At 53.0% G+C, this 7,500-nt stretch overlaps 1 pseudogene; it reads left to right on the top strand.

The window, feature by feature from the left end:
- Positions 1 to 6,398: 6,398 nt before the first annotated feature.
- LOC145655401 (18S ribosomal RNA) lies at positions 6,399 to 7,500 on the top strand (annotated as a pseudogene; the record flags this gene model as incomplete).

Below are 7,500 nucleotides of genomic sequence, written 5' to 3'. Positions count from 1 at the left end.
ATATAAAGGGTCAAACATCTTGAAGTGTGCCCAGGCCCAGAGCTACTTTGCTGGGCATGAATGTGTTTGAACTCTTGGGCCTGGAAGTCTGGTAGTAGTAGTAGTAGTAGTAGTAGTAGTAGTAGTAGTAGTAGTAGTATGATTTAAAGGTACAAAGTGAATGAAGTGTGCCCAGGCCCACAGCTACTTTGCTGGGCATGACTGTGTTTGACCTCTTGGGCCTGAAAGTCTATTTCTAGGCTTATATAAAGGGTCAAACTTCTTGAAGTGTGCCCAGGCCCAGATCTACTTTGCTGGGCATGACTGTGTTTGACCTCTTGGGCCTGGAAGTCTGGTAGTAGTAGTAGTAGTAGTAGTAGTAGTAGTAGTATGATTTAAAGGTACAAAGTGAATGAAGTGTGCCCAGGCCCAGAGCTACTTTGCTGGGCATGACTGTGTTTGACCTCTTGGGCCTGGAAGTCTATTTCTAGGCTTATATAAAGGGTCAAACTTCTTGAAGTGTGCCCAGGCCCAGAGCTACTTTGCTGTGTATGACTGTGTGACCTCTTGGCCCTGGAATTCTGGTGGTAGTAGTAGTATGATTTAAAGGCACAAAGTGAATGAAGTGTGCCCAGGCCCAGAGCTACTTTGCTGGGCATGACTGTGTTTGACCTCTTGGGCCTGGAAGTCTGGTAGTAGTAGTAGTAGTAGTAGTAGTAGTAGTAGTAGTAGTAGTAGTATGATTTAAAGGTACAAAGTGAATGAAGTGTGCCCAGGCCCAGAGCTACTTTGCTGGGCATGACTGTGTTTGACCTCTTGGGCCTGGAAGTCTATTTCTAGGCTTATATAAAGGGTCAAACATCTTGAAGTGTGCCCAGGCCCAGAGCTACTTTGCTGGGCATGAATGTGTTTGAACTCTTGGGCCTGGAAGTCTGGTAGTAGTAGTATGATTTAAAGGCACAAAGTGATTGAAGTGAGCCCAGGCCCAGAGCTACTTTGCTGGGCATGAATGTGTTTGAACTCTTGGGCCTGGAAGTCTGGTAGTAGTAGTAGTAGTAGTAGTAGTAGTAGTAGTAGTAGTAGTATGATTTAAAGGTACAAAGTGAATGAAGTGTGCCCAGGCCCAGAGCTACTTTGCTGGGCATGACTGTGTTTGACGTCTTGGGCCTGGAAGTCTGGTAGTAGTAGTATGATTTAAAGGTACAAAGTGAATGAAGTGTGCCCAGGCCCAGAGCTACTTTGCTGGGCATGACTGTGTTTGACCTCTTGGCTCTGGAAGTCTATTTCTAGGCTTATATAAAGGGTCAAACTTCTTGAAGTGTGCCCAGGCCCAGAGCTACTTTGCTGGGCATGACTGTGTTTGACCTCTGGGGCCTGGAAGTCTGGTAGTAGTAGTATGATTTAAAGGCACAAAGTGATTGAAGTGTGCCCAGGCCCAGAGCTACTTTGCTGGGCATGAATGTGTTTGAACTCTTGGGCCTGGAAGTCTGGTAGTAGTAGTATGATTTAAAGGCACAAAGTGAATGAAGTGTGCCCAGGCCCAGAGCTACTTTGCTGGGCATGACTGTGTTTGACCTCTTGGCTCTGGAAGTCTATTTCTAGGCTTATATACAGGGTCAAACATCTTGAAGTGTGCCCAGGCCCAGAGCTACTTTGCTGGGCATGAATGTGTTTGAACTCTTGGGCCTGGAAGTCTGGTAGTAGTAGTATGATTTAAAGGCACAAAGTGATTGAAGTGTGCCCAGGCCCAGAGCTACTTTGCTGGGCATGACTGTGTTTGACCTCTTGGGCCTGGAAGTCTGGTAGTAGTAGTATGATTTAAAGGCACAAAGTGATTGAAGTGTGCCCAGGCCCAGAGCTACTTTGCTGGGCATGAATGTGTTTGACCTCTTGGGCCTGGAAGTCTGGTGGTAGTAGTAGTATGATTTAAAGGCACAAAGTGAATGAAGTGTGCCCAGGCCCAGAGCTACTTTGCTGTGCATGACTGTGTTTGACCTCTTGGCTCTGGAAGTCTATTTCTAGGCTTATATAAAGGGTCAAACTTCTTGAAGTGTGCCCAGGCCCAGAGCTACTTTGCTGGGCATGACTGTGTTTGACCTCTGGGGCCTGGAAGTCTGGTAGTAGTAGTATGATTTAAAGGCACAAAGTGATTGAAGTGTGCCCAGGCCCAGAGCTACTTTGCTGGGCATGAATGTGTTTGAACTCTTGGGCCTGGAAGTCTGGTAGTAGTAGTATGATTTAAAGGCACAAAGTGAATGAAGTGTGCCCAGGCCCAGAGCTACTTTGCTGGGCATGACTGTGTTTGACCTCTTGGCTCTGGAAGTCTATTTCTAGGCTTATATACAGGGTCAAACATCTTGAAGTGTGCCCAGGCCCAGAGCTACTTTGCTGGGCATGAATGTGTTTGAACTCTTGGGCCTGGAAGTCTGGTAGTAGTAGTATGATTTAAAGGCACAAAGTGATTGAAGTGTGCCCAGGCCCAGAGCTACTTTGCTGGGCATGACTGTGTTTGACCTCTTGGCTCTGGAAGTCTATTTCTAGGCTTATATAAAGGGTCAAACATCTTGAAGTGTGCCCAGGCCCAGAGCTACTTTGCTGGGCATGAATGTGTTTGAACTCTTGGGCCTGGAAGTCTGGTAGTAGTAGTATGATTTAAAGGCACAAAGTGATTGAAGTGTGCCCAGGCCCAGAGCTACTTTGCTGGGCATGACTGTGTTTGACCTCTTGGGCCTGGAAGTCTGGTGGTAGTAGTAGTATGATTTAAAGGCACAAAGTGATTGAAGTGTGCCCAGGCCCAGAGCTACTTTGCTGGGCATGAATGTGTTTGAACTCTTGGGCCTGGAAGTCTATTTCTAGGCTTATATAAAGGGTCAAACATCTTGAAGTGTGCCCAGGCCCAGAGCTACTTTGCTGTGCATGACTGTGGTTGACCTCTTGGCCCTGGAAGTCTGGTGGTAGTAGTAGTATGATTTAAAGGCACAAAGTGAATGAAGTGTGCCCAGGCCCAGAGCTACTTTGCTGGGCATGAATGTGTTTGAACTCTTGGGCCTGGAAGTCTGGTAGTAGTAGTAGTAGTAGTAGTAGTAGTAGTAGTAGTAGTATGATTTAAAGGCACAAAGTGCTTGAAGTGTGCCCAGGCCCAGAGCTACTTTGCTGTGCATGACTGTGTTTGACCTCTTGGCTCTGGAAGTCTATTTCTAGGCTTATATAAAGGGTCAAACTTCTTGAAGTGTGCCCAGGCCCAGAGCTACTTTGCTGTGTATGACTGTGTGACCTCTTGGCCCTGGAATTCTGGTGGTAGTAGTAGTATGATTTAAAGGCACAAAGTGAATGAAGTGTGCCCAGGCCCAGAGCTACTTTGCTGGGCATGACTGTGTTTGACCTCTTGGGCCTGGAAGTCTGGTAGTAGTAGTATGATTTAAAGGCACAAAGTGATTGAAGTGTGCCCAGGCCCAGAGCTACTTTGCTGGGCATGAATGTGTTTGAACTCTTGGGCCTGGAAGTCTATTTCTAGGCTTATATAAAGGGACAAACTTCTTGAAGTGTGCCCAGGCCCAGAGCTACTTTGCTGTGTATGACTGTGTGACCTCTTGGCCCTGGAATTCTGGTGGTAGTAGTAGTAGTAGTAGTATGATTTAAAGGTACAAAGTGAATGAAGTGTGCCCAGGCCCAGAGCCAGGCCTGGGCAGCAGGGGGCGCTCCTGGCCATGCCCAGCGAGTTTCGTGCGAATCGGACCTGGTCCGGAAGAGATACGAAGGGAAAACTCATTACTCGTCGGGGTGGCACATCCAGGCTCTCGACCCTCCCAAAGCGTCCGACCAGGGTGCACCCTGCCGGGCATGGTTAGCCGCCAGCCCCCTTCCTGGAGGTCTGGTTGGCACGGGGTTTTGATTTTTCGGTTTCATATCTCTGGGCTCCTTGGGAGCAGAAAGTCGGTTGAGGGCCCTTTGGAAAGAGCCGGGGCTGCCGTTTAACGCTGTCCAAGCGGCAGGCGAAGCGCACCCACCGTTTTTACGCTATGATTTTTTAAAACCGCCGGGGCGGCAAACACAGGGCCGGTCGGGTTTGAAGACGAATATCTCTTCGGCCCTTGGGAGGAGAGAAGCAGCGCGGGTCACCTTTGAACGCGCTCGCTGCCAGGAACGTCTGGCGTAAAAGTTTCGTGGGAATCGGACGTTCCTAGGCTGAGAAGCGAGCGCCCGCCCTCGGGCGGTCGGGGGCCCCTTTCTCATTCCCCGTCTGGGCTAAAAATACGAGGTCGGACCCGATGGACTCGGGAGACTGGAGAGTACCAGGGAGACCCTGGAAGCAGGCGACCCGACCCACGCTTCGCTGTCTCCTCGGCCCTCGGGAGTAGAAGCGCGGGGACGGTGGCGTGGGCAGCAGGGGGCGCTCCTGGCCATGCCCAGCGAGTTTCGTGCGAATCGGACCTGGTCCGGAAGAGATACGAAGGGAAAACTCATTACTCGTCGGGGTGGCACATCCAGGCTCTCGACCCTCCCAAAGTGTCCGACCAGGGTGCACCCTGCCGGGCTAAGAGAACAGCCAGGTGAACCCTGGAGGTTCCGAACTCCAGACCCCTGGACCCGACGGCTCAGTCCGCCTCAGGTGCACTACAGAGGTCCTCGGGCTGTCCCTGAGTGCATTAAAACGGAAATCAGAATTACTCCCCCGGGTGGCACTTCCAGGCTCTCGACCCTCCCAAAGTGTCCGACCAGGGTGCACCCTGCTGGGCATGGTTAGCCGCCAGCCCCCTTCCTGGAGGTCTGGTTGGCACGGGGTTTTGCAAATAGGTCCCGTCGGGTATATGGGAGAGCAAAGAGAATCAATGGGGTCCAAGCACTAAATTCATCCAGTGGCGTTCTCTGGAAGCCCAAGGGGAGTCCGAGGGGTGTTCGGCCGGCAAGGGGAGCTCTCCCTCGGACACATGATCAAACGCCTGTCCCCTACCGGAAAGTGGTGTGCTCTGGATGCCCCCCCCCCCCCCCATCCCCCGAGGGGGGTGCTTATCCCGCGAGGGGAGCCCTCCTCGGGTTAAGTGAACCATCATGCCGATTCCCCTATGGAAGTGGGCACATCCAGGCACACAGTCTGCTTTGCTCTCCCCGACCCGAGTGCGTCTGTTGGGCTGAGTGTACGCCCAGGCAACTGGATCCAATGGCTCAGTCCGCCGCAGCGTGCTTCGACGATGGGTCGTACAGCCATGCCACCAGGGTGGGCGTGTTTGTAAATGTACCAGTGGATTCTCGTCGGCCTGCCACATCCATGGTATCGACCCACCAGGCCTGTCCGACCAGGGGTTGACCCTGGACGGGCACGGTCTGTGGTTTGGCCCTTGTCCTAGATGAAATCGGGCACGGGGTTTTCTGGCCAGGTACCATCGGGTTACTGGGAGAGCGGCTTCGGTCTCCAGGTGAGACCAATGGTGAAGCAGCACGAGGCAATGGAGAGCATGCAAAGCGATGGGGAAGCCATGCACGGCAATGGCCACGAAAAAAAAAAAAAAATCACCACGGAAGGAACGTGAAGAACAAGGAGGAGTGTAGTGACACTGCCCAAAGCTGCCCGGTGTTGCAGGGGTCTATTGGTGTGTTGCTTCCTTGTTTGGTAGAGTGGAGTACCAGACCCGCCAGGGGTAGGCAAACCATTCCCCCTACGGTAAGTGAGGAGCCAGCCATTTGACGAGCGGGTGTCCACGTGTACGGGTGCGAGCGCTATCCCCCCACACGGGGTTAGGCCACGGCCTTAGGTGGACGTCTGCCGACCAGCCCCGGCTGATCCAGAACTTCTGATGTGGAGAGCGGTTTTGACAGATCCTCCCTGGTTCTAGCGGGTCAAGCCTCTGATGGGGGGTGGGGGTTATTTGTAACCCATCCCAGAACTCTCTGGGGGAGACTCAGACGGCCAGTCTGTCTACTCAGTTGTCCTATACTGGTGTCTGTGGTTTGGGAGGAAGGGAGTGCCCTGCTTTGTTGGCCTCCTCTTCAAACCTACCTGGGCCCACGAATCACTCTTCTTGGTTACATCACGAAACGTAGGTTGAGCGAGGCTAGGGGGGAGGGAATTCGACGAGGTCTTTCCCTTGTCCCCCCACCAGCGGCCCACGAAAATCAAAACGGCGTGAAGAGAGGGAACGCCGAAAGCACCTGGAGGTCGGCCGTCCGCACCTCCGGAGGAGGTGGACGGGGTACGGTGCGGGCATGACCGGATGGGACAGCTTTGCATCAAGGTGAGAGGTCGGCGTCCGAAGGCCAGAGGGCGGTGCGCGAGCACGTTTACACTGGCCGCGGAAGCTGTCCTGGGTAGCCCTGTATGGCGTCTGGACCTGACGGCGCACGCACTTACAACCCGCTGCTTCCTAGCCCCCGGAAGGGGAGGCGGATGTCACTCGTGGTTCATCCCAGACCACGGTGCAAACTACCTGGTTGATCCTGCCAGTAACATATGCTTGTCTCAAAGATTAAGCCATGCAGGTCTAAGTGCACACGGCCGGTACAGTGAAACTGCGAATGGCTCATTAAATCAGTTATGGTTCCTTTGATCGCTCCACACGTTACTCGGATAACTGTGGTAATTCTAGAGCTAATACATGCAAACGAGCGCTGACCCTTCGGGGGATGCGTGCATTTATCAGACCCAAAACCCATCCGGGGGGCTCGGGCCCCCCGGCCGCTTTGGTGACTCTAGATAACCTCGGGCCGATCGCGCGCCCTCCGCGGCGGCGACGTCTCATTCGAATGTCTGCCCTATCAACTTTCGATGGTACCATAGTCGGCTACCATGGTGACCACGGGTAACGGGGAATCAGGGTTCGATTCCGGAGAGGGAGCCTGAGAAACGGCTACCACATCCAAGGAAGGCAGCAGGCGCGCAAATTACCCATTCCCGACACGGGGAGGTAGTGACGAAAAATAACGATACAGGTCTCTTTCGAGGCCCTGTAATCGGAATGAGCGTATCCTAAACCCATGGGTGAGGACCCATTGGAGGGCAAGTCTGGTGCCAGCAGCCGCGGTAATTCCAGCTCCAATAGCGTATATTAAAGTTGCTGCAGTTAAAAAGCTCGTAGTTGGATGTCGGGAGTGGGCTGGCGGTCCGCCGCGAGGCGTGCCACCGCCTGTCTCAGACCCTGTCTCCCGGTGCCCCCCGGATGCCCTTGGCTGGGTGTCCGGACGGGGCTCGGAGCGTTTACTTTGAAAAAATTAGAGTGTTCAAAGCGGGCCCGCTTCTCGCCTGAATACCTGAGCTAGGAATAATGGAATAGGACTCCGGTTCTATTTTGTGGGTTTCCTGAACCAGGGCCATGATTAAGAGGGACGGCCGGGGGCATTCGTATTGCGCCGCTAGAGGTGAAATTCTTGGACCGGCGCAAGACGGACGAAAGCGAAAGCATTTGCCAAGAATGTTTTCATTAATCAAGAACGAAAGTCGGAGGTTCGAAGACGATCAGATACCGTCGTAGTTCCGACCGTAAACTATGCCGACCCGCGATCCGGCGGCGTTATTCCCATGACCCGCCG

This window comes from Electrophorus electricus, unplaced genomic scaffold (assembly GCF_041902795.1).
Source record: "Electrophorus electricus isolate QZ-2024a unplaced genomic scaffold, ASM4190279v1 Scaffold252, whole genome shotgun sequence".
NCBI classification, from domain to species: domain Eukaryota; kingdom Metazoa; phylum Chordata; class Actinopteri; order Gymnotiformes; family Gymnotidae; genus Electrophorus; species Electrophorus electricus.
The sequence above is the reverse complement of the archived record's forward strand: the minus strand, read 5'-3'. Positions and strand labels throughout refer to the sequence as shown.